Source organism: Myripristis murdjan, chromosome 21, assembly GCF_902150065.1.
Source record: "Myripristis murdjan chromosome 21, fMyrMur1.1, whole genome shotgun sequence".
Classification (NCBI taxonomy): Eukaryota; Metazoa; Chordata; class Actinopteri; order Holocentriformes; family Holocentridae; genus Myripristis; species Myripristis murdjan.
In genome coordinates, this window is record NC_044000.1 from 15,778,717 (window position 1) to 15,798,211 (window position 19,495).

The window sequence follows — 19,495 nt, forward strand, 5'->3', positions numbered from 1 at the left end:
TGTCAGAGACAGCAGTCAGGACAGAAGGCAGCCTAATTGCGAGATAATTTCTGACATGTATTTGGTGATGTCTAAATTATTTGAAGATCTGAAGTCATAATAACTTTCATCATTCACAAATTAGATCAGCAGATTAGTATGCACCACCTGAAATTAGTGCCATTCATTTTTTCTCAGCTTTTGTCCTCTGTGAATTTCAAAATATTTCGTAAATGCTGTCAGGAAATCCATCAGTGCTTCTGCACTTAGATTCATTAACTTTGGTATTTGCTGGCCATAAATATTAAAGTCAAGTTATTTCAACAATAATTTCTCATGGAACACGGTCAGGTGCAGGAAGGTGTACTCATTGATTTTCTGAAGGTAGAAGGTGTTTTGGTGGCAGAATGCCATTATTTCAAATTCTAGACTGCTAAGATTTGGAAACTGCTGCAGCATTAAAGTTGTTACAGAGTTTAACCTTACATTCATGGAATGTAAATTAGCAGATATAATTTCAAGACATTTTTAAAATATAAATTTATTACCACGTAATTCTACACTGCAAATAGCATGTAAGCACCTCCAAGTGTCAAATGTCAATCAATCACTGTGACACTGAAGAAAACTGAGAGTGATGTTTATTTGAGCTGTGGCCCCTACATGCCTGAGGTACCTGCCATCCTGTGTACATTTAAGCCTTCCTGCTCAGTAATCTGCACAGGAAGGGAAGGTGTCTGGGGTGTGAGACTGACCTCTTAACAGAGCATGATTTAGTGTGGGAACTCTTACTGTGCCAGTCCTCCCAGTGCAATCCATCACGGCACAGAGCTGCAGACATTTATGAAATGTGTCTCCACTGCTTACATTATATGGTGTGTGATACACGCTGTCATCCCTCTATTTGAAGTATTACTATAATCCCTGGATATCAAGTCTGTTTCATGTAATCCTTAATTTTATTTGCACTGGCAATAAAAAACAGATACTAAAAAATCAGAAATGAGCCTCTCACTTGCAGTCTATATCCTCTTGTACCTCAGTACTGATTCCACTTTTGAGCAGTGCAGTCTTTATTGCTGCTCCAAATGCCTTTGATTTCAGACTATACTGTTGCTTTGGAAGTTAGAGGTGATCAGCGTACCTCAATTTGCTGCTCACCTGGAGCTCCCAGACTCATTGCAGATATAGTGTAATATCACCATTCGCCACCTGCCAGCAGCAGGCCGCCCATTCGAGTGTGTGGTTGAGACAAGCAACCCAAGGCTATGGCCCCATTGATTACTGTAGGCCTGGTGGGGATTTGTGATTCAGACTCCATCAGCTTTTTTAACAAGGCTAAGATGACTGCAATGGAGCTGAGCCCAGGCTGGCTATGTTCAGCTGCCTCGCCTTTGCTGTATATAGAAGAGAAATACTGGACTGAGCAAACACAAACTGAGCTGAAGTGATCTGCAAGTGTCTTGTCTATTCTCTGCTTGTAATAGTCTCTGGCCAGCTTTCTTTGTGTGTGCGCGTGTGGAGGGGGAGTATGTGTGTGTGTGTGTGTGTGTGTGTGTGTGTGTGTGTGTGTGTGCAAGAATGGCATCTTTTTGCTCTTTACCATGTCTTTAGTCTGCCTTTACCTTAATTGTGGCATGGCCTTGAGGAGAAAAATTTTCACCCAAGAAACAGGTAGCTTTTTTATTTATATTCTGTGGCAACATTATTCTGTTTCTCAGCCTGGACACAGAGTTGGAATAAAAATGTGTAAGAGAAGTGGGAGATACGGTCAAAGAAACCTTTTACACCTCAGGGACCTGACCTTAAGTGAATGCACCGGCAAACAGTCGGATTTCAGTGTTGTTGTCTGAAAAGTGCCAACTGAGACTGTTGTTTTGAGTCTCTTTTTCACATATTACCACTTGCACAGAGTATATCCACCTTTCCTGTTATTTTGTTTTCTCTATACAGGGAAACCTGCTTACATGACAAGAATGCACTGAGTATGAACTTACATTTAGCAATTTATTTTGGGAGGAGACTTTCTGCAGCCCCGTGAACATTCTCCAGTCTGCAATTACGCAGAGATTTGTCTCATCATTGAAGTACAGTCACACCACTGTGACATAAGTATAGACAGTAACTCAGATGAATATGCCACTGTAATCACTCTGTGCAGTTCTATTTCACTATTCCTCGACTGTCAGCACCAATTAATATCTGCTTAATGAGACACTTTTGGAAAATGTAGAATTGTGCTCTAGAGAAATTATGAATGGTTGATTGCATAATTATATGACTTACCGTGGAAGCCTTTTGTCACTTTATGCTTCCCTTATCAGCAGATGAAGTCTGAACAAATGCCAAAAGACTAGACATGGAAATAAACTGTAAAATCCCTTTGTTTTGTGGAAGTTTGCCAAAGATTATAGCATAAACTACTGAAAGATAAAGTTGTCTGGTCGACGTAGTCATTGCAGCTATAGCTTTTTATAAAGACCTTGGCTTTGACAGCTCAATCTGTGTTGTGAGTGTTTTTTTCTTGGCTTGTTTAAAGCCATAAATTGCCATTAATGTGCAAAAACTTCCATTCCAAACCAGATAAAACCCCACATTGCCAGGGATTTCAGTAGAAATTCATTAAAAACAAACATAAACCCTGAAAACAGCAATTCTTAGCTTTGGCAGGCTTCATCAGAACAAAATATGAACTACTGAGACTGTATGCTCCAGTCAGTAGTTGCCGTTCCACCTTGCAGTCAACATGCCTTGCAGTGCACTGTGATATGACTGCATTCATGTCATCTTTTATCTCTCTCTTGATTGAAAAACACATACAAGCTGAAAAAGCTCAGTGTTTGCCCCAAAGTGTTTGGACTGCTGAATTGTGATGCAGTCAGTATGATGGGTATATTTGAAAATAACTGGCCCAGTCAAAGCTATGTAGCATTGCTTTTGCCAGTGTTTCCCTGGTCTAAAACCACAAGAGCAACAAAGATCCTGTTTTTGGGTGTATTTGTCAGATTTTATTCTCTAAACTAAAAAGTTTGGGTCGCTGAGACAAGTCTGTCTGTCCTTAAACTACCTCTGTGCAGAGTCACCACCTTTGAAGTAGGATTTCAGTTAACAAGTTCTGTAAAAAAAAAATAAATAAATAAATAAAAAATAGACAAGGCAGCATTTCACAAATCATCAGTTGAATGCACCCTAAATAATGCAGCATATGCAAGCTCTCTGAGGCATTGTGTCTCTTGAGGATCGTATTCTCTGGTGCTCAACTCTCAGTAGCCTCACATTCTGGCAGTTCCTGTGGGCAAGCTGAGACACACAGCCAAATCGCCAAATGAAAACAAATGGCAAATTGTATTCTCAAGTGGGGAGGATGTTTCAGTTCTTTAGGGCAAGCAACACAAAATCATGTAAAAAAGAGGCAAAGTTTCCTTCCTAAATGTAGAAGATGAGAGAAAATAACATTTTATGCAGGAACTTTATCCTTCTCACATGGTTTGTGGCTTCACTGTCCCTGCCACAAATTAGGACACAGTGACGCGCCTGTTATTTGCTCTTTCTTTAAGCGACACAAACCAGCAGCATTGTCTTCATTCCTGCTACACAGTAAAGCCATGATTCTCAGTCAACCTGAAAGATTGGCATTTGATGACTGACAGGCTTGTTTTGTGTTTTGCATTTTAGTCCTTTTGGCAGCAGTGCTGCAGACTCTTCCCACTTAAAGGTATGAGACGTTCTGGCTCCTATGTGATGGATTTAGATGTACTCTGTCTAGTCAGGTAGCCGTCAAGATGTGGACAGAGATGTCTATGATGTGTTTATATGGAGCAAGCACACCAAAGACACCCAGTGATTGATTTATTTGTTTAAAAAGCATCTGACTGGTAGATGACTGTCAAGCATAAGCGTTGTGTTCTATAAATTATCAAAAAGAAAATCATCAAGAGGCCCCAGCACCTTAAAAATGCATTTATTCATGTACTAATATTTATAATGCATTAGTCTTTATTTTCTTAGTTAGATAATGGATGAAGCTTGACTTTTCAAGCACAATTCATTGCAAGTACCCACTGTATGTAATTGTCATTTGCCCTTTGATGCAATGGGTCAAAGCCTGAAGCCATCACACAGGGCACCCAGAGGTCAGGCCTTCTGCTTAGGAGAGACTTGTTAAATGATGTAATGTTAATAGTGCCTGGAATGGCTGCTGGCTCAGAACATTGGCATTTTTTATTTTTATTGCATGTTTCCATATAGTGGGTGGTATGTGTTCATTCATTTATTTATTTATTTATTGTTTTTTTTTTTTTTTTTGCCTTGCTCTCTGGAGCTACTGGTGATAGTAATTACCACCAACACAAGTGCAGTATGGGTGTTATGGTAATTTACATTTATTTATTTGCACGCCACTTAGCAGACTGAGGCTCCCAGCCAAAATGACTTTGTGGACGCATATATTTATACTGTGCATGCACTTTTGACTCAAAGCATAATAAGTAGAATTCCTAACAGGCAAAAGCGCCACGTAAGAATGGTGGAAACTTTATATGCATTGACAAGCCTGAAAATTCAAATAAGTGCAAAAACCACAAAGGCACTTGAAATCTCCAACATCTATTCACGCTGGCTGAATATCACAGGTCCTGTCACCTTCGGTTTGAGTCGAAGGGATCGTACACTCGCGCTTTGATATTTCAGGCAAAAGAAAATGGGGTAGAACACGTGGATTTGGTGGAACATTTACCATGTCTGTCTTCACTTTCCTTTTCATTCATCATCCTGGACCACTGTGTCCATTGAGCTGAATACATTGCCTTGAACAACACTTCAGACAGTGCAAGCTTACTCTGATGATGTGAACATAAATCACTTTGCTGCTGTGCCACAGAGAGTAAAGATAGTATTTTTCATGAAAATTTTTAGCTTGCAGTGTTTTCTCTTGATGATTGCAGTGAAATCTTTCATGTGATATTTAGAATTCTCAAAATTTTGACTCTTTGACTAGAGACTGTCAGAATGCCTGTGCGCCTGAATTAATTTGATCGTCCAATGGCCATTATTTTTCTGTCCTTGCAGGGGTACTGCGTGAACACATGGCATGTTGCTTGAAGTGCATGCTTTTCTAGGGCAGGATAGCATCTCTGGCTCTGGCTCTAGGGCCATCTGCTTATAAAGAAGGGATGTGTTGATCAAAAACTGCAGGAGAGCAGTATTAGTAAGGTTTGTGAATATCTCTTTATTGTTCAAATCTGGGCTAAGTGCGTGTTCATAAGTGCTTCTTTTTCTTCACGGCTAATAGCGCTGCATTTTGCAAATTAAAGTCTTTCAACAGCAATGCAAATTTGGAGTTCCACCTCTGTTGCCTAATTTATGTACTAATTCATGCTGCAGCCATTTACTTCCCAGAGTGCTTGGGTTTGATAATTGCCTGTTTCACCTCACACGACCCTGCCTGGTTGTAATTTTTAATTTTTTTTTTTATTATTTTTTTGGATTTTGTGCCTTACATCACAACAGAGCAGGCTGAACTTTGTTGGAGTTTCAGTTTCCCCAAGAGAGGCTTGTCCTCTGTCAGCATCCTGTATCCTGCACCCCCCTTCCACCAGTAGCAGGCCCAAAGCTGTGTGCTTCTCATCATCCCGCTACTCGACCCATGCCCAGATTCCAATCCTGCTGGCTGTCTCAAAGGCTCTGCTGGGTCTCTGCACGCGCACATGCACACACACACACACACACACACACACACACACACGCATGGCCAAGTTGCATGGTGCTCTTTCCAGCATTCAAACACACCCACTGAGTGCCAGATGTAATTTCAACACTGCATCTATGCTTTAGCTTTCATATACCACACCTCAGGATCATTTTGGCTACAACCAGTTTCAAACCAAGCAGTAAATATATCATTTGCCATGTATGCGTCAACATCTGCAAATATTTGATAATATATATACACCAGATAAGTCCATATAGAATAAAATGAGCTATTTCCATCCCAGAAGACATAGGGCCGAGTGTCTTTGCAGTCAAAAGTTTGGACATACCTTCTCATTCAGGGCTCTAGTTTCCCGGTGCAGCGCGGGGTGGCGCAGTGAGGCGAACCCCGCGCAGAGCTAGTTTCGACCGGCGAAACGGCAGAGGCGGACAGTCTCCAAGTTTCCCAGGCGGAGGTTTGCCGAGATGGGAGTGGCGGCGCAGCGGGGGGAGGTGCCGACAAATTCGGCTTGGCGCAGTGACAGTTTCGTGCCAAAAGGCTTCGCCGAGGTGCGCCAAAAGCTCGCCATCTGAAACCACGTCTACTTTCCGCGCAAGGCGGAGCGGGGCTGGCACAGTGGAAGTTTGGCTGCCTGGCGCACATCACCAAAACCTCACAATCAGCACAAACGGTGCCAATCTCCTTTGATCTGACATCAGCTGTGACGGGACAGTTGATATGGAGATATATGTATGTGCTGATTGTGATCGTAGCATTGAATAGTGTTTTTTTCGGTATTTATTGCATCGTTCATGTGCCTGACATTCCGGAAGCCTGCCTGTGAGGTTTTGGTGACATGTCCGCACTGCTCGCCGGTCTCCGCTCCGCGCCTGTCTCCTGAGCTCCGCTCCGCCTGCGGCAATAGACCTCCATGTCAGCTGTGTAAACTTTCATTACGCTTTCGCGCAGCGCATTTTAAAGGCAAGGACAGGGGCTCATTTGATTGGTTACATGTGAATCGGCTGTGTCAAACCCACTCCACGCCTTCTCTCCTCCCTTGCGCCGGTAGGAGGGACGGCGGAGTACTTGCGCCACCAAGAACGGCGTGCCAAACTTGGAAAATCCGCCTGGCCACACCCAGTTGGCGAAGCGCATCTGCGCTACGCCCCCGCCTTGCCTGGTCTGCGAAACTAGAGCCCTCAGTGTTTTTTTCTTTATTTTTACTACTTTCTACATTTTAGATACATACTGAAGACATCAAATATATGAAGCAAGGTATATGGAATTGTGTAGCAAAGAAAAAAAATGTTAAATAACTCTAAATATGTTTTATATTTTAGATTCTTCAAAGTAGCCACCCTTTGCTTTGTTGACAGCGCTGCAAACCCTTGGCCTTCTCTCAATGAGCTTCATGATGTAGTCACCTGAAATGGTTTTCACTTCACAGGTGTGCCTTGTCAGGCTTCATTTGTGGAATTTCTTGCTTTATCAATGGGGTTGGGACCATCAGTTGTGTTGTGCAGAAGTCAGGTTACTACACAGCCGACAGCCCTATTGGACAACTGTTAGAATTCATATTATGGCAAGAACCAATCAGCTAAGTAAAGAGAAACGAGTGGCCATCATTACTTTAAGAACTGAAGGTTAGTCAGTCTGGAAAATTGCAAAAACTTTGAATGTGTCCCCAAGTGCAGTCACAAAAACCATCAAGTGCTACAACGAAACTGGCACACATGAAGACCACCACAGGAAAGGAAGACCAAGAGACACCTCTGCTTCTGAGGACAAGTTCATCCGAGTCACCAGCCTCAGAAATCGCAAGTTAACAACAGCTCAGATCAGAGACCAGTTTTGCTTTGCTGAGTTTTGCTTTGGTGACACTGTTGGGGATTTATTCAAAATTGAAGGCACACTGAACCAGCATGGCTACCACAGCATCCTGCAGCGACATGCCATCCCATCCGGTTTGCGTTTAGTTGGACCATCATTTATTTTTCAACAGGACAATGAGCCCAAACACACCTCCAGGCTGTGTAAGGGCTATTTGACCAAGAAGGAGAGTGATGGAGTGCTGCGGCAGATGACCTGGCCTCCACAGTCACCGGACCTGAACCCAATCCAGATGGTTTGGGGTGAGCTGGACCGCAGAGTGAAGGCAAAGGGGCCAACAAGTGCTAAACACCTCTGGGAACTCCTTCAAGACTGTTGGAAAACCATTTCAGGTGACTACCTCTTGAAGCTCATCGAGAGAATGCCAAGAGTGTGCAAAGCAGTAATCAGAGCAAAGGGTGGCTATTTTGAAGAATCTAAAATATAAAACATATTTTGAGTTTATTTCACACTTTTTTGTTTACTACATAATTCCATATGTGTTCATTCATAGTTTTGATGCCTTCAGTGAGAATCTACAATGTAAATAGTCATGAAAATAAAGAAAAAACATTAAATGAGAAGGTATGTCCAAAGTTTTGACTGGTAGTGTATATATAATGCGCATGGACATATATGTATGTTCACACAATCATATTCAAGTGAGCAGATGCTTATTTAACATAGTTAAAGCTATGTGGAATTCCTCCATGGGATACATCCTAACTTAACACATAATATGAATATGCACTCTGAAGATAGAGAGCAAACCCTGCTGCAGCAAGGGATTCGGTTTTGAGAGAGGTAAATGTGTTACTTGTTTTAAAAGTGTCCCATCTTCACTGCTTGATGATTAATAGAGACAAAAGTGTGTGTGTGTGTGTGTGTGTGTGTGTGTGTGTGTGTGTGTGTGTGTGTGTGTGTGTGTGTGTGTGTGTGTGTGTGTGTGTGTGTGACAGTGTGACTCACGGTGGCCCAACTGTAATTGAGTTTGCCTCACAGCTTTAACTTTAGCCATAAATTATGCAGACCACTGTACTGATGAAACGGAGAGGCTTGAGGAAGCAGTTTTTACAACTGGGATTGGTACAGGAAGCCGGTTCTGTCTTCAGTCCTGTGTGTGTTGACTCTTGGGTCCCAACATATTGAAAGTGAATGCATATTTCATGACAGAGATTTGGGATTGAGGGAGAGGAAAGGGCAGTGAGTCGGAGCGAACCTCTGCTTCTTGGGGGGGCACACACACAAAGATTCAGCAGCGTTATCATAAAAAGAAACTTGAGTCTTGTGCAATTTCGCCTACATATGGATGCACATGTTGATGAAATAATTTTGTGTAGCATAGGTGTGTGTGTGTGTGTGAGTGTGTGTATATATTTTAGTCATCCAGCATGAATGCAGTACATCATAAATTTGACTTTGGTTAGTGCTGTATGTCACGGTGAACTGCCTCATACGAAGGTGCAGCGGTCCTCTTCTTGTTGTCAATGGGCCGAAAGAGAGTGGTGGCACATAATAGAATTCTGACAGAGGTTGTGCAGGGTTGATGGGAGAGCAGCAGACTGTTAGATAATGAGATGAAAATGGCATATTCTCCTGCATAATGATTCATCATTAATGCTGATGTTATCACGGAAGGGGAAAGATGTAGTGACAGGAGAGCCACACTCAGCTGCTTACACTAACTGAGACTGTGCATCTATCTGGAGCCTACAAGAGGAGATCTTTTGAGTCCTTTAACAGTGTGCAGAGATGAGCAACTCCGCGTAATGGAACCTTAATTACTTTACTTCATATGCGCAGGTCCCACAGCTGCTCTTACTCCATCGATACATCAATGCCTGGCTTCATAAACCACACATTAACAGACCCCAATTAACCTGGAGATGAGGACCCCATTAGGACCATGTTTGGTTTACCAATCTGCACAGTTAAACGAGTAAATTAGGTTTTGCGTTCTTTATTCCCAATGGTTAACACTTTAAAGATTCGCAATCAGCCAGGCAAGGTATCTAAAATCCAGGCTAGCAGCTACCCTCTTTATTAATTCTGTGGTTACAAAAAAAAAATGTGACAATGATACTTCACAGCCTACCCTGCCAACTGCGCACCATAATTATATCACCTCTGTACGGAAAATACCCACTGTTAGTATATACAGAATGTGGAGCGCATAACCATATTCTTATCACAAGAGCAGCCTCTTGTGAAGTGGCTCAGGGAAGGCTGCGTTGTTATCTGTGATTACAATAAGGTGAAGTGTGGATCTTGCAATGCCTACAGGAACTTGACAGATTCCGACCAGACGACTGGAGTTCAAGCCCTGTGTCAGGAGGCATTCGCCTCGCTGAAGTGTGTTTGATGAGGTCGCTGAATCCCTGCCAACTCCAAGGCCGCTGCTCTGTAGCTGACCCTGCTGCATGACCCGTAGAGGGGAAGTGGGGTTCCCTTTTCTCCCATGATTCATTGTTATTCTTTTTAAAAAATTGGTGGATTGTGTGATTTATCTGTTGAGGATAAGTTTAGGCAGACGTGTCATACATTCATTCATGTTGTGACAGCGTACAGTACGGTTCATTTTGCCACCTGAGCCGAGACCATGCAGGTCGCGCTGCATTTCAGAGGCCATCTGGACAAATCACCCACTCTATCTGACAGCACTTGTGTGGAGGAGTACATGCTTGGACAAATGCCATATTATACATTTAGCCCCTAGCTTCAGAATGAAATATGGACAGCATATGTTAGAAGGATGCATGCCTATAAAATTAGGTCAGGTTAAATGGTATTTACCACTGAAGTGCTAGGGAAGAAGACAAAGCTATATATTCTTCATTGCATTTTCTGTTGTGTTGAAGTGTCATCTAGAAGCCAAACCATTTAAGGTCATTACCATACAGCATTCAGAATAGTGTAACTGATAATGTTACACATTGTATTTCTAATTTAGAGATCATGCTTGTAGCTGAGACAAGACCGGAGATGTGAATGTGCACATTATACTTGCACACAACGCCTTCTCTGCCTTTGTTTCAAGTTTTAGGGTTCTGTGGTGACACGGTGAAATAATGATCACTGTTGTGGAAACTGGTAGTGTTAGAGGAAATATCAGCTAATTGGTGTTAAAAATGGACCGTGGAATTTTACATGCAAAACGAAATGGGTTTACAATTTGTTGACACCGGGAAAGGTTCACTTAAAACTGCAGACGGTTGATCAATTTGAAGACCACTTAGACTCAACTTACTGAGAGCATGGAATAATCAGGTCTGTCGGGATTGATCAGTGAGCTGGTCCGACAATGAGAATCATGTAGACTCAACCTTAAAATGCTAATGCTTATGCAAAGAAGCTGCAAAAGTTTATCTTAGGTCTATGCGATGTGTGGTAGGGAGAAATGAACAAAATGTTTTGTAAAGCCTGTATCAGAAAATATTATGCTTTGTTATATGAAAGCACATGAGTCATGTGACGTCACTTGAGTTTCTGTGAGATCCCAAGTCCCTGGAATGGCCACTCTGAAATTGTTCAGTTTAAATGGCAAATGTGTGGTCCTGAATGGTGACTCCTCCCCAAAGTATAGTAAAAAAAAAAAGTTTCATGAGAAACATTCTCCACAACAGTATTTAATCTGTTCTGCAGTCAAAACATTTTTTCACCCAGTGCAGAGAGCTCAGTTCAGTTTTCAACATACCTCAAGGTGACATTGTGAAAGAAATTCTTATTTTAAGTGTTTGGTGCATTGATTGAAGCTAACATTATTGTACAACAAGGCTGAAAATGTACTGTATGTAAGCTTGCCAGATCCAGACCTTGCTGGGGTTTTTGATAACCTTTTGTGAAGTTGTCTGAGTATTATAACCTCCACCGAGGGAGTTGGACAGTGTTATGTTTTTGCCTCATTCTGTCTGTGTCACGAGGCTGAAGGTAGCTGAACCCAAATGCAGCGCAGGCAGACAGATATGGTGAAACACATGGATTTATTGAAGAGCGCACAGGGAAGGTGAGGAGATGGCTGATGAGGCGAGGCTGTCTGGCTGGCAGGGCTGAAGGCTTCGTGACAGAGAGAACAGGACAATGATCTGGCAGGGACTGGAGACTGGGGCAGGGTTCACGTATCAGGGTGCTGATGGCATGATGACTGGCAGGTGGGTTCTTTTCGGATGACTGGCAGGTGTGCAAGGAGAGAGACACACAGGGACACGCCCACACCACACACGAGGAGACAGGGGGAGACACCAGGCCAGACAGCGATCATGACAGTCTGCTTTTTATGATAGCATAATATCTGAAAAAGTTCTGAATAGATTAGCACAATCTCTGTGGAAAGGCTTTTCAAAGGGCAAAGAGGAACTGATTAAGTCCTCATACTGATTACCCAAAGGGAAGGCGGCTGTAGCTCCTCACTGAAAGGCATATAACACCCAAACAGTTTCACAAAACACTATCAAAATGTGTGTGCCAATCACCAGGTATAAAAAGAGGCAAAACCTGCATTACTGGCTCAATCAAACAACACTAGGGCACAGAAGAATTCATTTCCACATTAGACTTAACCACCATGAAAATTTGTCCAGAACGTAGCGCAGTGGTAGAAATGTACCATTAATGGCCGCTGACCAAATATAGTGCTGACTGGATGTGTGGTGCTGCAATAATCAGCTAAATGGCTATAAGTGGTGAGAATTTGAGACAGCGTATCTCATGTCCCTTTTCAGGTACATTCATGAGTTTGCAAAACAAGTTGGTGAAGGAGATGGGAAAAAAAGGTTTTGGTGAAAATCCAATTTGTGGAACTGGTCTACAATATTCTGACAATTACATAGTGCTGGCAGAGATGGGTGCATCTAGTTCTCCGAGAGGGATACTTCACCCATATTGCATAATTTTTGTACTCACCATGTGCTGGTTCTGTGATTTAGGTCTGTAATTTTCTGAATTTACAACAACAAAATTGAAAAAATTACAGATCCAAATGTTCGAATTTCTTGGAGTTTAACACAAAGGCTTGCATGTAAAACTTTCTTCATTGGGTTTTGAAGGCAGCACACCATAGCAATAGCCACCCCACTCTCAAATGTTTTAAGCAAAACTCAGCAGCCTTTCCTTAACATGTAATTCATGTCATCATGCCACCGGTTACAACACAATAAAATCCAATTTATCATCTCTACTCATCTCTACTTTTTCATTTCATTCATGCAGCTTTGACATTTTATCTATGCACACCATCCATCTCTTACCTTGTATGCAGCTGATTTGTGCATAAAGGTGCAGCATTATTGGGTGATAAAAATGACAGCAGGCTGTATCTCTTGTCTTGTGGTGTGTTATTCATTAAGAGGAAATTTTTTGTACTGTATGTCAGGAGTATTTCACACTGAAGTGTTCCACACATCAAAGCTGTGATAGGCCTCCTGCAGATTACTGAAGTGTACTTTGCACTTCTGTCTTTATTGGAGACTGCATTCCTCTCTGCTTCTGAGGGGAGGCATGATGAGGAAAAACACCCTCAAATGGGTCAGCAGAGAGACCAATCAGCATCAGCACCATCTGTCCCTCTAATGACTACCTGGCTGCTGTGTGATGTGGCACGGTTGGCTGGAGAGCCTCCATAGCAAACATCTTCTCATTACATCTCAGCATTTGCACCCAGCTCTGCCGAGCTGATGACACATGATCAGGTCGGCCTCTTTTGAACACACAGTAACACACTTCTTACTCCTACTGAACCCCTTCATCATGAAGAAGGAAGTGGGTTATGATATTTTTCAGTGTGTCAGCATCGACTTTTGCATTGTCTTTTATATTTGCATAGCATGTTATGTTCCTCATCTGAACATGCTGTTCAGTGGAATGGTAATGATCTATATTGGGCTTTTCATATAATCATAGTTCAGGGCTGAATGACTCCCAGTAATAGTGGATGCACTGGGTGGAAATAAGATTCCCTTAATCTAATCTTCACAATAATGTTTAAATAAATTATGGCAAATATTATCCTGTCCTAAAGAGAGCTATTTGATGGCCAGAGGCAAAGTTAGCTTGTCTTTAGGCAAAAGTTGAAGTTTTTACAGTGCACAGTTTCCTGGTGTTCTTATGGAAACTGGGCTCAGGAGGTGGTTGTAATCAAGTGTGTATTGGGTTTTGTTTGGTTTGGTTTGGTGAAAATTGGGTATTGCTTTGTTCAAATCAAACACGAAGTTTATAAATTCTTTTGGGATTTACACACGTAAAACAAGAAAAAGCTATAGTTTTGTCCATTAGTCCATTTTTGATGGACTAATGCACTTTTCTGGAAACTGTCCATACATTTAGCCAGTGAGGGTTCAGCTGTAGCTCCTGCTTTGCTGTTTTAAATGTCTCCTGTCTTTTTCCTTCAGAGGTCACCATGTGTTTAGTTTGTGTGAGGTATTAGAAGATATTAATCATAGGGCCTTGTAGGTCACAGTGAGTGTTAATTTATTTTCTCCATTTGCTCCTGTGAATTGCATGCTTTTGCTGACTAATACCTTCATTTTTAAGAATTCATCCATCTCAGGGAAGCTGTTGTGAATAGTTCTGAGATTTATAGATTATGGGTTCAGTCCCCATTTGGCTCCTCTCCTGGCACTCACATAATTACATTTGCAGTAAAAGTCAGTTTTGTCACATGAAAGGGGGGTGAACTTGTAACTACACATACAAATACTTTCACACATGAAAAGATTACAGACACTATATGAATTCTGAATCTCTGAAAGATGTTTCGAAGTGCTCAGTTTGTTGGTATTAGAAAATCCAACATCATGTTTCAAAACGTGACGTTTACCGCCTGATGAATGTAGTCCTCATCTCGCTCAGCAGGCACCAAGAAGTGCGTTGGTAAAGTCTGTTGTTTATTGTTCAAATGCCAAATATCATTTCAGCTGCTGACACCACAGTTGTCAGCGCATTTTGGGTTCTATGGCTCTGTCTTGAACACTGAGCGCCCAAAGCTGTGCAAGCTGTGTTTGCCTGACGACTGAGAGATAATTCTTACATGTGCACTTGGAATTTCATGTGCATTGAGTGTTTGCATAATAATTTCTAAACCACCCTGTAGCTAGAATCTGATATGACTCTGAAAATCCTTGCCCATGTCATACTTTAGTGAAAATAATGAGTTAATGCAGGGCATGCTAAGGTTACATACATACACACACACACACACACACACACACACAAAATCTTTCAGCAATATTAGCTATTCAGCATCCAGACAGTAAACATCGACTAAAGTTAAGGATTTTTGATGCATTAAGCTCATATGCTTGCTGGACTCTCTGCCATGCAGCTATTATTATGCCTTTCTTCTGTAACAGAACACTATCAATGGATTTAGTTTCACTTAAGCAACACTGTCCCTAACTACCGGAGCAATCAGTGTCCACAAATGAAAAGAGGGATTCACTTGCATCTTAATCCCAAAGCTGTCCCCTTCCAGCAGATGACTTTTACAGCAATTATGTATCAAGAAGAATTATTGTACCTATTTGCATCAGCATCTGTAGTTGTTTGTGTTCAACCGAGAGGCTCTAGAGGAGACGTTTTAGTGATTATTCATATACTGTCGTCCCTATGCATCAAATTCTGCCTCAAGTGGTACCAGGGCCTATAAACTCCTGTAAGGGCCTATAAACTCCCATATTTATCCCTCAGGTCTTCACTTACTGCTGGAGTTAGACGGAATTCAAAGGCATACATTTTTTTTAATTTGATTTGCCACATTTAGGAGAGCAAGTAGAACTTCCAGTGGCATCACCTAACTCGATAGCCCGACAGCAAGTTATTTAATGGCATAATTATTATATTTTTTTTTTTTAGAAATAATTGCAACAAAAACATTGGAGCATACAAAGACTGTGGTGATGGGTTACACAAACGTTTTCTTCATCCGTTCAATAATTGCAATTACGCTGGTATCAAGTAACTGAGGGGTAATGATTAAGCTGAAAATAGAGAGCGAACAAGTTGGTTCATAAGGCACAGCACACAGTTTTATGCAAATTGTATCACTCATATGCAAAGTGACTCTCTCCTAGTCATTAGTAGAGATTGTTATTTAAAAAGGCAAGACAACACAATAAACAGTAATTCCTCCATCTTCTTCAGGAGAGAGCGATGGATCAGATGGGTCTGATGGGGATTCAAGGGTTGGATTTGTGTGCTGCCCTGTGCAGTGTCTTGTCTCGCGTAATTCAGTGTTTTGGCCTGGTTAATGTGGGTGCCATGCACGCATTAGTGAAATTGACAGGGCAGGACCCAAAGGACACAAGGCAGGACAGGACACAGGACACACATGGTCTAGGATATTCATAGACAGAATAAGACACTGAACAGGATGGGACACAAAATGATGTTAGATTTTTGTGATCAGGGATTTTATCATAATCCGAGGCAAGAGGCATGTTACAGTAGCACAAAATGAATTGGCATGTCACAAAATGATCAAACAGCTATAATAATATTAGTTGCTGCCTCTCATTGAAGGTATTGATACTTGACAGCAGCAAAATAACTTGTTGCCCTAAACTGAAACAATAATTCTTCACCATTGGCAGTTAATTAACTTCCACTAATATTCCTCTCAGCTCACAACAAACAGACTCCCTTGTTTTCTGGAGTGCTCATGAGTTTGGTCAATATTTTGTTTTGGCGGGAAGGCCCTTGTGTGTTTTCATAATGTTCACCCATGATGATACTTGGATATGGCCCAATAGAGGAAATGCTTCAAATTCCTATCAACTCTTTGGAAAGTACTTCTTTTATAGTCCAGAGGCCAGCAACACAATGTCCCTCTGTGTGAAGTCTGGGGAAATGATCACCAGTAGTCATCTTAAGTATACTTTCATTACATCTAATTTCTCTGCCTAATTTCACTGTAAACATTCCATAATCTAAGTATTATAAATTGCATACTGTTATTGTAGTGCATTAACAATCATAGAGATCTACTACATGCTAAATACTTGTAAATTTATCGGAGATCTTTTTTTTTTTATCTGAGATTTTTAGTTAACTGGTACCACTTCAACCCGCTTTATTCACTACTTTGCATCTCATCATGGTTTGTCAGACAACTACACTCTAAATACCTATAAATACCTAAATTACCTACAGTAGTGGCACACTAAATAATCAGTGCTTTATGTTCTATTATGGTATAGTTTAAGTAAAAAAGAGGCATTAAAAACTTTTTCTAAACAGTTGTATTGAGCAACTCAACCTTTTAAGTGCCAATTGAGGCGACGTATCCACTCATTATTGTGCCATTTAAGTTTCTCTACAAGTAACCAAATCAGTAATTACTATAGTAAACAATCAAGTTAATTACTATAATGTCTGTTTTCTTAACTTTATTTATTGCACATTATGGTGTCCTTAATGTGAGGTTACCAGTAAAGTTCAGATTAATGAGCCATGCAGTTTTAAATTAGATGCCATTGAAATGTTACCCACTTTTCAGAGATGGACCAGCACATTAGTTCGCTTAACTGCTGATCGGATTCATTCAACGCTATGAACAAGACTCCTATCAATGTGTCATTTCATGACACTTTCTTAATGGAAAATACAGCCTGTTAACTACTTCAGAAATGTGTTATAGTTTTTATAAATTAGTTAAGTTCAATAAATTTTGTAATTTATTTTAATATTTGATGAAATTGTCTGTCAGTGTCCACAATAATAAGAGAAATTGAGCAGTGAGGTCCTGTTCATATCTTGTCATTACACTGAGGAGAGCTGGGTAATTATAAACCTGGTAATAAAAAAGAGAGTTTGCATTTAATTTCTTGTACTTTTGAACGTTTCTCCTGCAGCGATGTGTCACTACCCACTGCTATTGCACAGGCTCTCTGTCAAACCTGCTGTGCATAACAATGACACATTTCTGAACTGCTTTCAAAAGAGCCCTCAAGTTGTAATACCGAAATTAAAAAGTAGTTGTATTCTTTGTGCTCGGAAAATGTTTCGATGTTTCCAAAGTAGCTCGTGGAAATTGGAGGTGATCGCTGGCTTACAAATGGCATTTTGGAGTGTCATGGTTAACCATACTGTATAGGCATGACATGTCCTCTGCTGGCATCAAGGTGAGTGTTTTGACTCTGTATGCAATGTGGTGCGTGCAACGCTGTGTGCCTTTGGGGAAGGAACAAAGGGTAGTGGGCACTGGGCAGCATCTGCTCAGGGAGTTATATTGCTGGCATCATCCCAGCAGGAAGCCAGCCTCCTGTTTGGGTGAGGGGTTGATGAGCAGCTCTGCTTTGAAAGCATCCAGCCCACTGCCTCCACACCTGATGGCAGAAAAGTGTGGGCAGTCCCCATGGTAACAGTAGGATTCAGGATCTCTGACTCCCCTCCTTTTCTCTCTTCATGTTCTACTGTCACCACCATTACTCCTCTGGCACCGCCTGGCCGCCTATCATCTCCCAGTGCAACCTGGGAGATGAATCTTATTGTCTGAGACACTGCTAATGATTTATTTACAGCCTGCGCTGTGCCCAGGTTTAAAATTAGCAACAACAGCTTTACCATGAAGTATCTGGAGGTAGGATATCTTGGAAAGCTCTATGTTGTGCCATGTGTCCAGGCTTCATGACTTGAGTAGAGCCCCCTGGAGTCCAGATTGCTTGGGGACAATTAAATGCATTTGAATTGGTAATCAACAATAATTTAAAATAAATAAATAAATAAATGTATGTATGACACAAACAAAATACACTGCGCAGTGAAATGTGTGGATTAACTCACATGTCAACAAGGGGATTTCTATAATTACACACAGTCAGGGGGCTTGATGTAGACCTCATGCCACAGCAGCAGCTGGTGGCTTTTCTCTACTTTGTAAGTCTTAGGTGCAGATAAACAATCCTCCTCTCTAACACAGGGGACAGAGATTATTAACCTGACTTACTCCTGTTAAAGTAGCCTGTGTTTGCTGGCCATTGCTGCTGCCCTCTGGGGCTCATAGTTAAGGATTATGGATATTCAGTTGAACATTAAAATCAGGGGGTGGCACGGTGGCTCAGTGGTTAGCACTGTTGCCTCACAGCAAGCAGAACGCGGGGTTGATTCATAGCCTCTTTTCCTAAAGCATGCAAGTCAGGTGGATTGCATATTGAAGAAATGCATGAAACTGTAGCTGTGACCCTGAATAAGAATAGACAGGTAAAGAAGATTCATTAACTCATCTAGATCAACTGTCATTTTTCTTTTAATTTTACATGTAATTGTGTGATAATACAACAAAAACTGAAAAATTACAATCCTATAGCTATATCTCTGTAGTTCAGTTACTTAATTCTGCATATATATGCATAAGAAATGGGTATTCTTAATGCATCCAGACCATTGTAATAATAATACTGTGTGTTAGAGTCATGTATCAGGATTTATTAAGCATTATTAATTTTCCTCTAAAACTGATGCTGCCCATGAGTTCTCCCTGTGGAATAAAGTAATTGTGATGCCAGTTTTATGAGCTTGTTTTCCAGCTTCTTCTAATCTATCAAAAGTTTTCATTCAGCTTAATGTAGCTTCACTCATTTAATTGCCTCTATAGATTTTCCCCAAGTGTTTGGCTTGCCTTAATAGCAGAACACAATTTAAATCAAGCCCTAAGCATAAAATATGTAAATGACAATATTCCCCGAATGTTTCAGTCAGAGAGCAGCAAATAAGACAGGAGTCTGTTGTGCGTTGGGAATCTGATTCTTTTGTTTGTTGGATTGCAAATTTTCTATATCTGATCCTCCTAAATGCACGTGGGGGTCAGCGACAAGGAGACCATGATGCAGGGTGTGAAAATCATGATTATTTAGCTGCCATAACTTGCTTTTTTGTTTCCTTTCATGTTTCATGCATTTTGTTCTACATATCAGCAACCCCATTTAAGATGCCCCCCCCCCAGAACATGTTCTTACATTATTCCCCTAT

General features: G+C 41.2%; 1 protein-coding gene across 2 annotated transcripts in view; it reads left to right on the forward strand.

Annotated features, from left to right (window-relative positions):
* The window catches only part of b3galt1b (UDP-Gal:betaGlcNAc beta 1,3-galactosyltransferase, polypeptide 1b), a 48,197-nt gene that overhangs the window by 18,874 nt on the left and 9,828 nt on the right, over positions 1-19,495 (forward strand). Inside the window, exon 1 of one of the 2 annotated variants that reach the window (XM_030081561.1) lies at positions 5,052-5,190. The exons of the other annotated variant lie outside the window; for it this stretch is intronic. The gene's annotated coding sequence lies outside the window, so the exon portion shown is untranslated. Of the gene's footprint in view, positions 1-5,051; positions 5,191-19,495 lie in introns of those variants that run through there. 2 annotated transcript variants of the gene reach the window in all.